The 14,285-nt window shown below is 40.3% G+C and overlaps 1 long non-coding RNA gene across 15 annotated transcripts in view; it reads right to left on the bottom strand.

Annotated features, from left to right (window-relative positions):
- The window catches only part of LOC122231182, a 251,927-nt gene that overhangs the window by 52,118 nt on the left and 185,524 nt on the right, over nucleotides 1–14,285 (bottom strand). For all 15 annotated transcript variants that reach the window (XR_006208358.1, XR_006208361.1, XR_006208356.1 and 12 more), the window contains one exon: nucleotides 10,203–10,419. This is a non-coding gene — a long non-coding RNA (uncharacterized LOC122231182). The remainder of the gene's footprint in view (nucleotides 1–10,202; nucleotides 10,420–14,285) is intronic.

Genomic DNA, 14,285 nt, shown 5'->3' with positions numbered 1-14,285 from the left:
CGGGAAAACATACTAGATTCTCTCACGTGTGAAAAGGTATGGCATTTTTCTGAAGATGAATTCATGAAATAAATGGCTAGATTTGTAGTCCACGACTGAATGTTGTGATCACATGTGTACTGAGCAGGCTGTTGAGGAAGTGTCACAGCTGAGAGGTTCTTGTGTAGCAGAAACATGGAATTCGTTTCTCATGATGACACATGGAGTTAAGCAGCTGCTGCTATTCTGTTGTCCTAACACTCCAACTGCTCAGAGGGTGCTTGAGCCATGTCTCTGCTACCTGGTGCAACCGTTAGAGAGTTGTGAACACTCCTGCTGGTTCTGTTCGGAGTTGATTCCTGGACGATAATGCCAATAAAGAAGTACACAGCTCAGCTATCAAAGGCACCTGTGGGAGTTGGTGGAAGTTGGTCCATCTCTAGCAAGACACAGATAAAAGGAGTGGGTTCCCCATGTTAAGGAAGTGGCCTCTCCTGTAGTGTGCTTGGCACTTATTCTTTCATGTGAAGCATATTCCTTTGTCTCCTCATTTTCCTTGACTTTCTGTGTTTGGTTCCATGAATTAGGCTGAACTGGTACTTCTAAACTTGAAGGAATGATCTTTCTGTGGTCATCTCCTGCAAACACTGTGTGTGCCTGCTGACTTTGGCTGGCTGGTTGAAATTGCCTGTCATGGTCTGGGAGTACCAAGGCTTTCTGAGTTAGGGCTACCCTGGAGGAATGAGTGGAGCTAGAGTGGGCATTGCCCAGGGAGGTCCTTGGGCTTTCTATGCAGAGGGCCCCTGCGAGAACACGTGAAGCTGAAGTGAGTATAAGCCAAGGGTCTTGGAGTGCCTTGAACTAGGGGTACCCTGGCGGTTTCCTGAGTGCTTCACACAGGGGGTGCCCTAGTAGAACCGTGGGATCAGAGGCACGTGTGTGTGGGAGGGGCTCCTGGGGCACTCCATTCAAGGGCCTCTGGCTGGAGCCAAAACAGACATGGATAAGGAGGTTCTGGGGCACTCCGCACCAGCAGTACTCTGGAAGTTGCCTGGAACCAACATCGTATGCACCTAGAATGTTACGGGGTGCTTTGCATCTTTGTCACCTTGGTGAGATGGCTGGAGCTGTAGTGATCACGGACCAGGGGTGTCCTATTGTATCCCATGTGGGGGTTGCCTAGGTAGAACAGGTAAGGCTGGTGTGGGCTTGGAGCCTAGGAGTCACTGAAGTGGTAGGCTGGTAAGGAGGCCAGGACAGTGTTCTTGTCTTTGTTCTTAAGCTTTGTGAGGGGGTGGGGATGTAAACCATAGTATTTGCCAGCCCCTTCCACCTGGAGAAGGTTTCAGGAGATCCCCTGGCCATTCTCAAGGACCTTTATATTCTAGTTGTTCTTTGAAATCACGGCTTTTTTTTTCTGTGTCCCAGGATATCTGGGGCTGTTGTGGGCTAGGGATCCAGGGCTCACTGAAGCAGAAGGTTGGCTAGGACACCCAGACTCTTTCCTGTCCACACCATCAAGTTGGAGTGGGAATGCAAACATTGGCCTTCATCAGCCCCTCTGACCTAGAGAGAGTCCCAGTAACTCCTCCACCATATGGCAAGAGTCTGGGTTGGATTCTGCTTCCTTTATATTATAGTTTACATTGGGGCACCTGGGTGGCTCAGTCAGTTGAACATCAACGTCAGCTCAGGTCGTGATCTCACAGTTCGTGGGTTCGAGCCCCATGTCAGCACAGAGCCTGGAGCCTGCTTTGTTCTGTGTCTCCCTCTCCCTTTGCCCCTTCCCTACTCTCACTCTCTTTCTGTCTCTCTCTCTCAAAAATGAATAAATATTTTTAAAAATGTAAAAAAAAAGTTATATTCTAGTTTTTAAGCTATAGCTTTTCTTATTTTCCAAAGCAGAGAAGTCTGCTCACAGTTTCTTCAGTACTATCCCTCCCCACTGTGAATGGTAGTGTTGAAGGTGGGCAATTCCTTTATTACTATGTCTGTTTCTCTTGCTGTTATCTTAAGTGGTTTATCTCTTGTGCAGAAGCTGTTCAGTTATCCCTCAGTTCTTCAGGAGAAATTGCTCTATAAATAGGTGTAGGTTTGGTGCATCCATGGAGGAAGGGAGTTTAGGGTCTTCCTGAGTCACCATCTTGGACCACAACTTTATCAATGCATCTTTTTTAATCATTAAAATGACCCCTAGTGGAACCTTTTAATATTGAATAATATTGAATATTGAACTAAATACAGAATAATTTAGTTCTGGGATTTTTGTTGTTAATTCTTTGATAATTTCTTACGGTTTTTCTGTATGTGTTCTTTTTCTGGATTTATGCTTAGTCAGATATTGGACTTTTTTAATTGATCCTTAAATTTGTTTTCCTTCTTATCTGATCTGCTTGCTCATTTTTCTCTTCTACTTTCTACGAGATTGTTTTCAGTATTACCTTCTCATTCTTCTATAGAGTTTTAAAAGTTCACATACCACATTTTTAATTTCCAAATCTCATTCATGCTATAGAATTGTTTCTTTTTTACTGTGTTGTGTTCTTAATTATCATCTGAAACCTATGACAATATTAATCAACCTTTTATTGATTTTTGGTTTTGGTGGTGGTTCTCTGTATTGTTTCTGCTTCTCCAGACATTAAATAAATAACTGTTGTTTCCTTGTTTGTTTTGGTATTTCTCTTTCATATTAAAGGAATTCAAGAAATGACTAATATTCCTCAAAGTCTCCTTCTATTTAACTGTGAGCCATTAAAATCTGATTGGAGGATTTATCATAAATGTAGTGAGACTGTGGAATTGTGGGTTTCCCCTGACCATGTCATTAAGCTCCCCAAATATAAATATATTTAGTGGCTTTCCTTTGGGCTAATTTGTCCAAGTACTAATGTTGCAAACATGCCCCTTGCATTACACCTAGCTTACAGCATTTTGAAAGCTGAATGGAGGAATTGGGCTAGAAATAACACTGTTCAGTATATAGACTTTTACTTAACCCCCCTATATTTACCTGCCTAAATTTAGAACAGTTTTGGTTCAAAATCTCAAGGAATGCAAACCTCTGATATCCTCCTCAGGTTACTTGTCCCCTCACTTCTATTCTTTATTAGTAGTGGAGTTTCAGGTAAGCGCATCACTTACCCAGGTAGAAAACTAGATTTCCCCAAATTCCTTACAACTGTTTATGTGTGATTATTAAGTTATTACAGTTAGATGTATTTGCCCATTTTGAATGGAAGAAGTGGACTCCACTTCCCTTTGGCAACTATTAACACTGTCAAGATTAGAATCTTATAGATTATATCTCCAGTTCCTAGTTCCCTGAGTCTCATAAAGTGGGCTTTTCTCACCTATTGGTGACTTTCTCACATAATTTCCTAATCACTGGGTTGTGTCCACTTTTCAGTTTCCTGATGTTCAAAGGCAGCTTTGGTGGTGGCCATGGCTCTCATGGTGACCTCAGGGATAGGGGCTGGCCTAACTAGCCAGTTCTACATTTTAGGGGCATCATTTTGAAATACCCAGTTTAGAATCCACTTTTCCCCCCTTTTACTGATTCTGTAAACACATCATTCATGGTATGAAATCTCTTCCTGCTTAAAATACTTGGGGTGGTTTCTACTTCCTGTACTTATTCTGGAAATCTTCTCCATTATATGTTGTACTTGGGAGATTAATCCTCTCGTTAGTTCCTGTCTCTCATTCTGTGTTTGTGTATGTGAGTGAATTGGCCAGTGTATGGTTGCTTCTTATCTGTACCTTTTCATCAGAACCCTAGACTTCAGCTTTGTCCTCTGTACAAAGCCAAATACCGCTCACATATATACTTTCCATCTTGTTCTCATCCATTCCTTGTATGTTGGGAGAACACTGTACTTGTTTTACACCTTTAATTTTTTCTGAAACAATAGTAAAATGATAGTAATGATGAAGTCAGGCATTCAGTCTGCTGTGTTACATTAGAAGTGTCTGTTGTTGCTAATTATCCATCTGAATATCTTTTTTTATTTAAAATTTTTTTTAACGTTTTATTTATTTTTGAGACAGGGAGAGACAGAGCATGAACAGCGGAAGGTCAGAGAGAGGGAGACACAGAATCTGAAACAGGCTCCAGGCTCTGAGCTGTCAGCACAGAGCCTGACGCAGGGCTCAAACCCATGGACCGAGAGATCATGACCTGAGCCGAAGTCGGCCGCTTAACCGACTGAGCCACTCAGGCACCCCTATCTGAATATCTTTTTGATAAGGAATGTATCTGGACCCTATTATGATGGCATTAGACACTATGCCTTTGAGTGCTGGAGAAGGATGACAGTTCTGAAAAATGAAAATAAAAAATGATGAAGATTCTTTATGTTTTTTAAAGAGTTCTATAGGTCCTGAATTTTTCCTATTCATCTTTCCAACTCAATGGAAGAAATGGAAGTCTCTGTATTTTTGCTTTGTGCTTCATTGCTCTTTGCTCTGAGATCTGATGTGGTTTGAAGACAGGCCCAATGCAACTATAGTTATTGAGTCAGCTAGAGAGCCTAAAATCCCTTGAAACTCAGTAATTCATGCTCTGGAAATAACACTCTTGTCCAAATAAGGACAGTAAGAATCCAGCTCACTATGAAATACAGCAAGAAGGATCTCACCAAATATGTATGCATTTTAAGGTCACAAACACTCGAAGTTGCAGATCTTGTGGCAATTCTGTAGAATTATCAATTTGTGGGTTTTTAATTCAAGTTAATCCTCAGAAAGGGATAGTCTTCCTGTATGTCCTCTGAAAAATACAGGGCAGAGAGCCCTATGCTGATGCTGTGACTCATTTTTTTCTGCAAGCATCCTGAGTTAAATGTTGACAGCCAAGTGTGCTTACTATGGATTCCATAGTCTGCATGCCTGGTGTTTTGCTAGAGGGTACATCCTAGCATGCATTTCCTATTTGAATAGCAAAACAAATGTCTGTTAAATTGATGAATTTCAGGATGCTAAATAGCTAAAGATGATTTCACCCCTACAGGAAGGGAAGGAAAAATAAGATAAAAACAGAGGGAGGCAAAGCATCAGAGACTCTTAATTATAGAGAACTGAGGGTTGCTGAAGAAGAGGTGGGTGGGGGGATGGGCTAAATGGGTGATGGGCATTAAGGAGGGCACCTGTGATAAGCACTCTGTGTTCTGTGTAAGAGATTAATCACTGGGTTCTACTCCTAAAGCCAAAAGATGATTCTCCCCCACTGGATTCTGTGACCATTTTCAATTATGACCTTTTTAACAGGCTAAAAACTCCTTCTAACAGACTAAATACCAAAAGATTTAAAACACTCAAAAGTTTTCCATGTCTAATAATGGAACTTTAAAAAGATATGAAAAATGAGGGATTAGAAAAGATAACTGTAGTCAGCTTGTGTCAAATAATTGATCAGAGAAATGAAAAAATATGAGGCAAAATTATTTCTTAAAAACAAGTCCATCATCACACTTGCCTTTCTGTATAAAAGGGACAGAGTAGAAAAAAGAAAATATGCACATTTATTTTGAAAAATGGATAATTCTCTGTTGATTTCATTATTTAAAAATTAGGACCACAATTAATTTTAAGGAATTCTATGTTCTCTATATTTTATATTCTTGAACCAATCACATGTAGAATTAGCTTAAATTGTAAGGAGATATATACAGAGTTTTCATGACTTCAGTCCCACAGAAGGCAAGGCAGCCTGAGAAAAATATTTAAAAGCTAAATAACAAAAGCAAACTCCTTCCTTTTTTTTCAAAAGTTTAACGTATCTCTTTTTAGATAATATTTTATAGCAAACATTCCTTGCAACTTCCCCTAAAATGATGCTTCTAAAAATACTAATTTTTGTGGGGAGAAAGTATGTTAAGGCAGTAATAGAGATGAGACAGGAGAAGAGGCTGATGAAGTATATAAATCTGATCTCTTAAATTTAGTCCCCCCCCCCCCATATAGGGGACATTGAAGCAAATTAGCTAATAGCCTTGGTTAAATCACTTACATTCTCTGGTTCTCAATTTCCTTGTGGAAAAAGGAATATTTTGATCTAATTTATTTCCAAGCTTATTTATGGTTCTAACATTTAGTACAGGTTGTGAATTCACATATCATTCAATTTTGCTAGATGAGACTTTTATTGGCACATTTAAGAGGGTAATATTAATGCTACTATCTATAATTAGAAAAGTAGAAATATAATTCTTGAGGCACAACTCAAGTTTTAAGTCATTTGTCTTCACTGATTATTATTACTTTTTTTTTGGTAAAATACAGTGTTTACTGTCTCGGTGCTTCTATAAAGGATTAACACAATCAATAAATTCACTTAAGACTAACAGAACAGTGTAAAATAACAGGCCAAATACTTCTTATTTTCTTTAAACATCCCATGACTAGTGCAGATGAGCATTTTGATATTTTAAAAACAGAAAGTTACAGGTAAACTACTAGATATAGGAATTTTCTGAAGCTCTTTGGGAATCTTCCCCTACATTAAGTATCTATATAAAGAGTAAGTATTTAAAATATAGTACCTACCTCTTGTATAATAATTATACCAACAAAAGGCATAGAAGAAGATTTTCCAGCTAGTGTTTTGAACTAGTATTAGTAACTACTAACTTTTACATGCACAGAAAAATATACACAAGTAACCATCTTTCTTCTTTTATTCCACACCTATCTTAGTACACTAGCAATGTGCATCCACGAAGATTGCCAGGGTTATTACATGCATTAGAGACAAAGTCCCATGAACAAAAGACAGTTTGTGTTTAACATGGAGAACTGTATTTGACACATCGTTGTCATGTACACTTGGGTTCAGATCCAGAGTTAGAGAAACCGATGTGGGTAGAAGTATGGAGACACCAAGTAAATATTTTAAGAAGAACATACCTCTTCTTCACCAGCCTGAGTATGAAGAAAACTCCAGGGTACCAAGAGATGGGAAAGGAACAAGATCCCCTTTCTGATTCTGGTTTGTTCCCTTTTGCTCTCTGCACCACTCTTTTGCAGAGAAAATCCACTCATCAAGGTAAATCCTATTCAGAGATTATCATTCCGTATCATTCATTACTGACCAGTGGAGATGGTTTAGCCAAGGAGAAGAATGCAGGCAGCCCAGTGTAAGGCTCTAGAGTATGAATTGAATTCTTACTCCACACTTATCTAGCCATGCATTCTTGTTGACTTATTTACTCAAAGGCTCACTTTCCTCTTACCTGAAAAATGGACTCATTTTAGAGACCATCTTGGTCACCACCACCCTCATTGTAGAGATTAAGAAACCAAACCCAGTGTCATTATCTTGTTTGCAAAAAATTACACAGCAAATTAATCCCTGAACCAAGAGGAGACTCCTAGTGCAGAACTCAGGAGAACTGGGTCTATAACTATAACAAGCTCAAGCCTGCACAACGTGGTTTGTGGAACCTGATGGCTTGGTACTGGTCTTCTATTGATGTTAAGGATTACAACCTCATGAGTGTGCAGCTTTTTAAGAGATATATAGGGGGTAAGTATGTCTGCAGGCAGATTGTGGAGTGAGGAGACAGTACTCATCTTTATAAAAATTCCATGTTTCTTAGAACTGTTCCTTAATCTCCTCCTCAAGCAAAGGACTCCACTTCTTCTTACATACAAAATTGTAATTCATTCCTTGTTATGGACTGAATTAATTTGTTTAAACTCAACACGCTGTGTGATGGTATTAGGAGGTGGGACCTTTGGGATGGAGTTGGGATTAGGTCAGGTGAGGGTTGAGACTCTTGTAAGGGCGTCAACCCTTGTAAGAGTCCTATGGGAGCTTGCTTCCCCTCTATTTCTGCTATGTGAGGATAAAGGGAGAGAGCAGCTATCCAAAAGCCATAAGGAAGCTCTCACCAGAACCCAGCAATGTGATCTTGGACTTCAGGCATCCACAACTATGAGAAATACATTCATGTTGTCTATAAGCTGCCCCGACAATGGAACTTTGTTATAGCAGCACAAAATGACAGGGCTATAGTTCTGGGCTGATTTAGTCCTGAGATTTTTTTCCCCTTGTTACAGGCAGAATAAGCAGTTCCCTCACTAAAACAAACAAACAAACAAAAAAAAAAAAACGCCTGTGTCCTAATGTCTGGAAACAGTATGTTAGGACACCTGGCAAAGATGAATTCAGGTGGCTGGATTATCCAGTGGGCCCAATGTAATCACAAGGGTCCTCAAAAGTGGAAGAGGGAGCAAGAGATGTGATGAATAGAAACAGCATAATAAAGATGCAATATTCCTGAGTTGATAATGGAGGAGGGAAGCAATGAACCAAGGAATACAAGTGGCCTCTCGAAGCTGAGAAGAAAACAGATAATCAACTAGAACCTCCAGAAAAGAATGCAGTCATAATGACAATGTTAGCCCAGTGACACCCATGTTAGAATTCTGTTCTACAAAACGGGAAGATAATAAACTTTGTGTCATTTAAGCCAGAAAGTGTGTAGTAACCTAGTTAACATGTATATAATTATGTATCTCTGTTAAACATGGGCATTTACAAAGGAAATAAGTGGGTTTTTTAAAATCACATTATATGACTTAGTCATTAGGAAGAGGCCTTTGCTAATAGAAACTTGTAGGAATAAGCTGATTGCTAGCTCAGTTCTGAGTCATGGCTTAAAATGGCTTTGGCCAAATTACCAAATACATTGTTTCTTTGGGATTGCCAGATAAGGCCTATAATCCAACTATCACACATCATTCAATATGGCTAAACTTACAAAATATGAGGATCAAGTCCAGAAATAAGATGATCTATTCCTTCATGGAAACAACAGCATAGAGTCCTGGTCCAAGACAGAGATGTGGGAAGACCATGAACTCACGTTATCCACAAACACACCAAATCTACACCTACTTACAGAGCAGTTCCTCCTGCAGGACTGAGGGCTGACTGAATGGCTTCTGCACACCAAAAGGTCGGCCACAGAGAGAACGGCAAGAGAAACAGCATGGTAAGGATGGGAACCCCACCCCAACACTTTAAACCGCAGCGGAGATGGATACCCCTGGGGGACCCTGAGCAGACGTGTCTGTCCTGGGCCACAGACAAAAAAAGTCTGAATTTAAAAGGGCAACTAGAATATAAATGAACCAGTCCTAGAAGCTTGGCAAATGGCGGGGTCATGGGGTGGGGCAATTGCTGGGACTCTGGTTTAGAAGGGCTGAAGAGCATCACTATCCTTGAGAGCGGCCCTTGTCAGTGCTCACTACAGCTCAGGGTCGATACCACTTAGGTTCCAAAGGACATACCAGGGCACCTCCAACACAGGGTACCACAAGACACCCCACCCTCACTTAGGCTCCAGCCAACTTAACAGGGTGTCTTCTATGTGCTCACCCCAGAGAGCACCCTGCCGATATCACTGTGTCTACCTCAGATCCAGCTGCCTTGTTAGCACACCCCCTGTATGGAGAGCCCACAGACATTCTGGCATGCAGCCACTTCAGCCCCCCTACCTGCATGTTGTTTGTGAAGAGATTCCCAGGATCCCCAAGCTTGCCCCACTTCAGCCCCGCCCCCACTGGGGTGTCCTTTGTGCAGGGTCCCCCAACTTGGCAGCCACTTCAGCCCACCTACCTGGGTATAACTGTGCAGAGATCCCGAGGATACCCCGGTTTGCAACCACTTCAGCCCCCTTACCTGGGTGTCCTTGGTGCAGAGATGCTCTAGGTTACAGCCACTTCAGCGCCCCTATCTAGGTTTTCTTGGTCAACAGATACCCGGGATTCCCCACCTTGCAGCCACTTGAGCCCCCCGCTACGTGGGTGTCCTTGGTGCCAAGATCCCCAGGATGCCCCAACTTGCAGGCACTTCAACCCCTACCTCGGTGTCCTTGGTGCAGAGATCCCCAAGGTCCCCTAGCTTGGAGATGCTTCAGCCCCCTTACCTGGGCGTCCTTGGTGCAGAGATCCCCTTTCAGACCTTTCAGTCCGCCTATCTGGGTGTCCTTTTTGCAGAGATACCCAAGATCCCCCCGCTTACATCCACTTCAGTCCCCTGACCTAGGTATCCTTGGTGCATAGATCCCCAGGATCTCCCAGCTTGCAGCCACTTCTGCCCCTTGCCTTGGTGCAGAGATCCCCTAGCTTACAGCCACTTCAGCCTCCCTACCTGGGTGTCCTTGGTGTAGAAATCTGGAGGATCCCCCAGCTTGCAGACAGTTCAGCATCCTTACCTGGCCATCCTTGGTGCAGAGATCCCCAGGATCCCTCAGCTTGCATCCACTTCCACTGCAGTTGTCCTGCCAGGGCACCCTCCGCACAGACAGCCTGGACTGCACCCAGTGTAGTTCCGGACATCCCACCAGGGAAGCCTTAGCAAGGAGTGTTGCAGGATCCCCAGTCCATCACATCCAAATCTCCAAGCTGGCACAGTCACCAGGAACATGCAGTCTACAAAGAGCATAACAATACACAAGACCATTCCTTTATGTTTGGGAGAAGTAATTTTTCTTCTAATTCGTAAATACAAACACAGAAAATCAAGCAAAATAAGGAAAGGGGGAAAATATTCCAAATGAAAGAACAAGACAAAACCTAAGAAAAAGAATTAATATTGGAGATAAGTAATCTAGCTGATAAGAGTTGAAAGTGATGTCATAAAGTTGTTCACCAGACTGGAAAGAATGGATGAACTCAGTGAGAACTTCAAGAGGTAGAAAATAGAAAAAAGAACTAAAGTGGAAAAATACAGTAACCGAAATGAAAAATACAGGGGTCAACTGTATATTAGAAAAGGCAGAAGAATGGATCAGTGATCTGGAAGACAGGCTAATGGAAAGCACCTAAACACCTAGTAAGAAAGAGGAATAGGGAGAAGTGAGAATAGGTTAAAGGCTCTCTAAGACAGCAAGCAAACAAACAAACATTCACATTATGAAGGTCCCAACATGAAAAGAGAGAGAGATAGAAAGACTGAAAACCTCCCCAACCTGGAAAAGGTTAGTACAGACTACCAGGTCCAGGAAGCACAAAGAGTTCCAAAGGAGATGAACCCAAGGAGAACCACACCATGAAACACTGAGAGAGAATCCAAAGGCATCAGGTGAAAGGCAACTACTTATGTACTACAGATGCTGTATATGGCAATCTCCTCATTATTCTGGAGACTTTGCAGGTCAGAAGGGAGAGGTATGATATATTCCAAGGGCTGAATAATAAAAAACAAACACCCCTACACCCAACACAGTAAGATTATCATTTGGAACAGAAGAAGAAATAGTTTCCTAGGCAAACAGAAATGAAGGACTTCATCACTAAGCCTGCGTTAGTAGCAACGTTAAAAGAAAAGGCCATATTTAGAAGAAAGTTATGAAAGGGTAATATTTCATGAGTACAAGTAAACACAGTAAAGGTAGTAGAGCAATCATTTGTAAAGCTAGTATGAAGTTTAAAAATAAAAGTAGTAAAATCAATTGTATCAAAAATTAAAGGGACCCACAAAATAAGGTTAAAATAGAACAATAGAAGGTTAAAATAATAAACATATATATGAAATGTGGAGGCTGGTAGTAACAATGGAAGTTCTTTTAGAATGTGTTCAAGTTTAAGTGACCGTCAGTATTTAATATAGAACCCTATATACTTGGGATGTTATAAGCTTCATAGTTGCCAGGAAACAAAAACCTAAAATAGACAAAATAAAGCCAAGCATAACACTAAAGAAGTCACCAATCGCAAGGAAAGAGAGCAACAGAAGGAAAAAGGAACAGAGAAGAACTACAAAACAACCACAAAACAATTAGCAAAATGCCAATAGGTATATACCTATGAATTAGTACTTTAAAGGTAAATGGTTGAAATGCTCCAATAAAACACATAGTATGAGAAAATGGATGAAGAAACAAGACCCATCTATATACTACCTACAGCAGACTCACTTCAGACCTAAACTACATACAGACCGAATTTGAAGACAAGGAAAAATACATACCATGCAAGTGGGAGGAAAACAAAACAAAATAACACACACACACACACAAAATAACAGAAAACAAGATACCCAAGATTCCAATACTTATATCAGACAAAATAGGCTTCAAAACAAAGACTGTATCAAGAGACAAAGGTACTACATTATGATAAGAGGATCAGTCCAACAAGAGGATATAACAAATGTAAATATCTATGCCCCTAGGGTGCGCCTGGGTGGCTCAGTTGGTTAAGTATCACCCCCGCCCTCCACTCCCATCAGCTCAGGTCATGATCTCAGGGTTCATGGGTTCAAGCCTTGTATCGGGCTCTGTGCTGCCAGCTCAGAGCCTGGAGCCTGCTTAGGACTCTATGTCTCCCTCTCTCTCTGCCCCTCCCCCCATGCACACACTGTCTCTCTCAAAAATAAATAAACATTAAAAAAATTAAAAATAAATAGATAACTATGCATCCAACATGACAGCACCTAAATATAAACACAAAAACTGACCATAATCCAGAAATGGTAGGGGACTTTAACACCACATTTACATCAATGGATACATCATCTAGGCAGCAAATAAATAAGAAGACAGTGCCATTAAATGACACAGTAGGCCAGATGGATTTGACAGATATATACGGAACATTCTGTCCACAAAGAGCAGAACGTAAATTATTTTCAAGTTCACATGGGCCATTCTCCGGGATAGACAGCATGTTAATCCACAATCCAAGTCTCAATAAATTTAAGAAGACTGAAATCATATCAAGTTTCTTCTCTGACTGCAAGTATATAAAACTAGAAAACAATTACAAGAAAAAATAGGAAAAAGCCACAAATACATGGAGATTAAACAACATGCTGTTTAAAAACTGATAGGTCAGTAGGAAATCCAAGGGGAAATTTAAAAATACATGGAGGCAAATGAAAGTGAAAACACAATGGTCCCAAATCTTTGGGACACGTGAAAGCACTTTTAAGAGGGAAGTTAATAGTGATATAGGCTTACCTCAAGAAATAAGAAATATCTCAATCTAACCTTACACCTAAAGGGATAATATAAAGAAGAACAAATGAACCCCAGATTTAATAGGAGGAAGGAAATAATAAAGATCACAGTGGAAACAGAGAGTAAAAAGAATAATAGTAAAGATCAATAAAACCAAGAGCTAATTCTTGGAAAAGATAAAATTGATAAGCCTTTAACCAGACTCATCAAGTAAAACAGAGGGTCAAAATAATGAAACTCAGGAATAAAAGAGGAAAAATAACAACCTACACCACAGAAACACAAAGGATAATAAGATACTAAACACAAAAAAATATATGCCAACAAATTGGACAACTTACATCCTAGATACATACAATCTCCAAAAACTCAATCAGAAAAAAATAGAAAATCTGAACAGACTGATTACCAATTCAATTTTCTTACTAATCAAAACAAACAAAAAACACAGCCCAGGACCAGATAGATTCACAGATGAATTCTACCTAACACTTGAAGAAGGGTTAATACCTACTCTTCTCAAACTATTCCAAAAAGTAGAAGACTATGGGGGTACCTGGGTGATTCAGTTGGTTAAGCATCTGACTCTTGATTTTGGCTCAGGTCATGATCTCACAATCATGAGATGGAACCCTGTAATGCATTCCGTGGTGGGCATGGAGCCTGCTTAAGATTCTCTCTCTCCCTCTCCCTCTGCCCCTTCCCTACTTTCACATGCATGCTCTCTCTCTCTTGCTCACTCCCTCTTTAAAAAGAAAATAGAAGAGGAAGGAAAACTTCCACCTACATTGTATAAGGGCAGCATTACCCTAATACTAAAACCAGACAAGGACACCACAAAAAAAAATTATAGGCCAATATCTCTAATGAATGTAGATGTAAAACTCCTTAACAAAGTATTAGCAAGCCTCATTCAACAATACATTAAAAGGATCATTCACCACCATCAAGTGGGATTTATTCTAGGGATGCACGGTTGGTTCAATATCCACAAATCAATCAATTCACCACAGTAACAAAGTGAATTCACATTTTAGTAGATACAGAAAAAACATTTAATAAAATTCTACATCCTTTCATGATAAAACTCAACAAAGTAGGTTTAGAGGGAACATACTTCAACATAATAAAGGTCATATATGAAAAACCCACAGCTAATATCACACTCAATGGTGAAAACCTGACAGCTTTTCCTCTAAGATCAGGAACAACACAAGGATGTCCATTCTTGCCACTTTTACTCAGTGTAGTAATGGAAGTCCTAGTGAAACAATCAGGCAAGAAAAAGAAGTAAAACGCATCCAGATTGGTAAGGAAGAAGTAAAACTGTCACTA

This window comes from Panthera tigris, chromosome D1 (genome assembly GCF_018350195.1).
Source record: "Panthera tigris isolate Pti1 chromosome D1, P.tigris_Pti1_mat1.1, whole genome shotgun sequence".
Lineage (NCBI taxonomy): Eukaryota > Metazoa > Chordata > Mammalia > Carnivora > Felidae > Panthera > Panthera tigris.
This window is presented reverse-complemented; position numbering and strand designations above follow the sequence as displayed.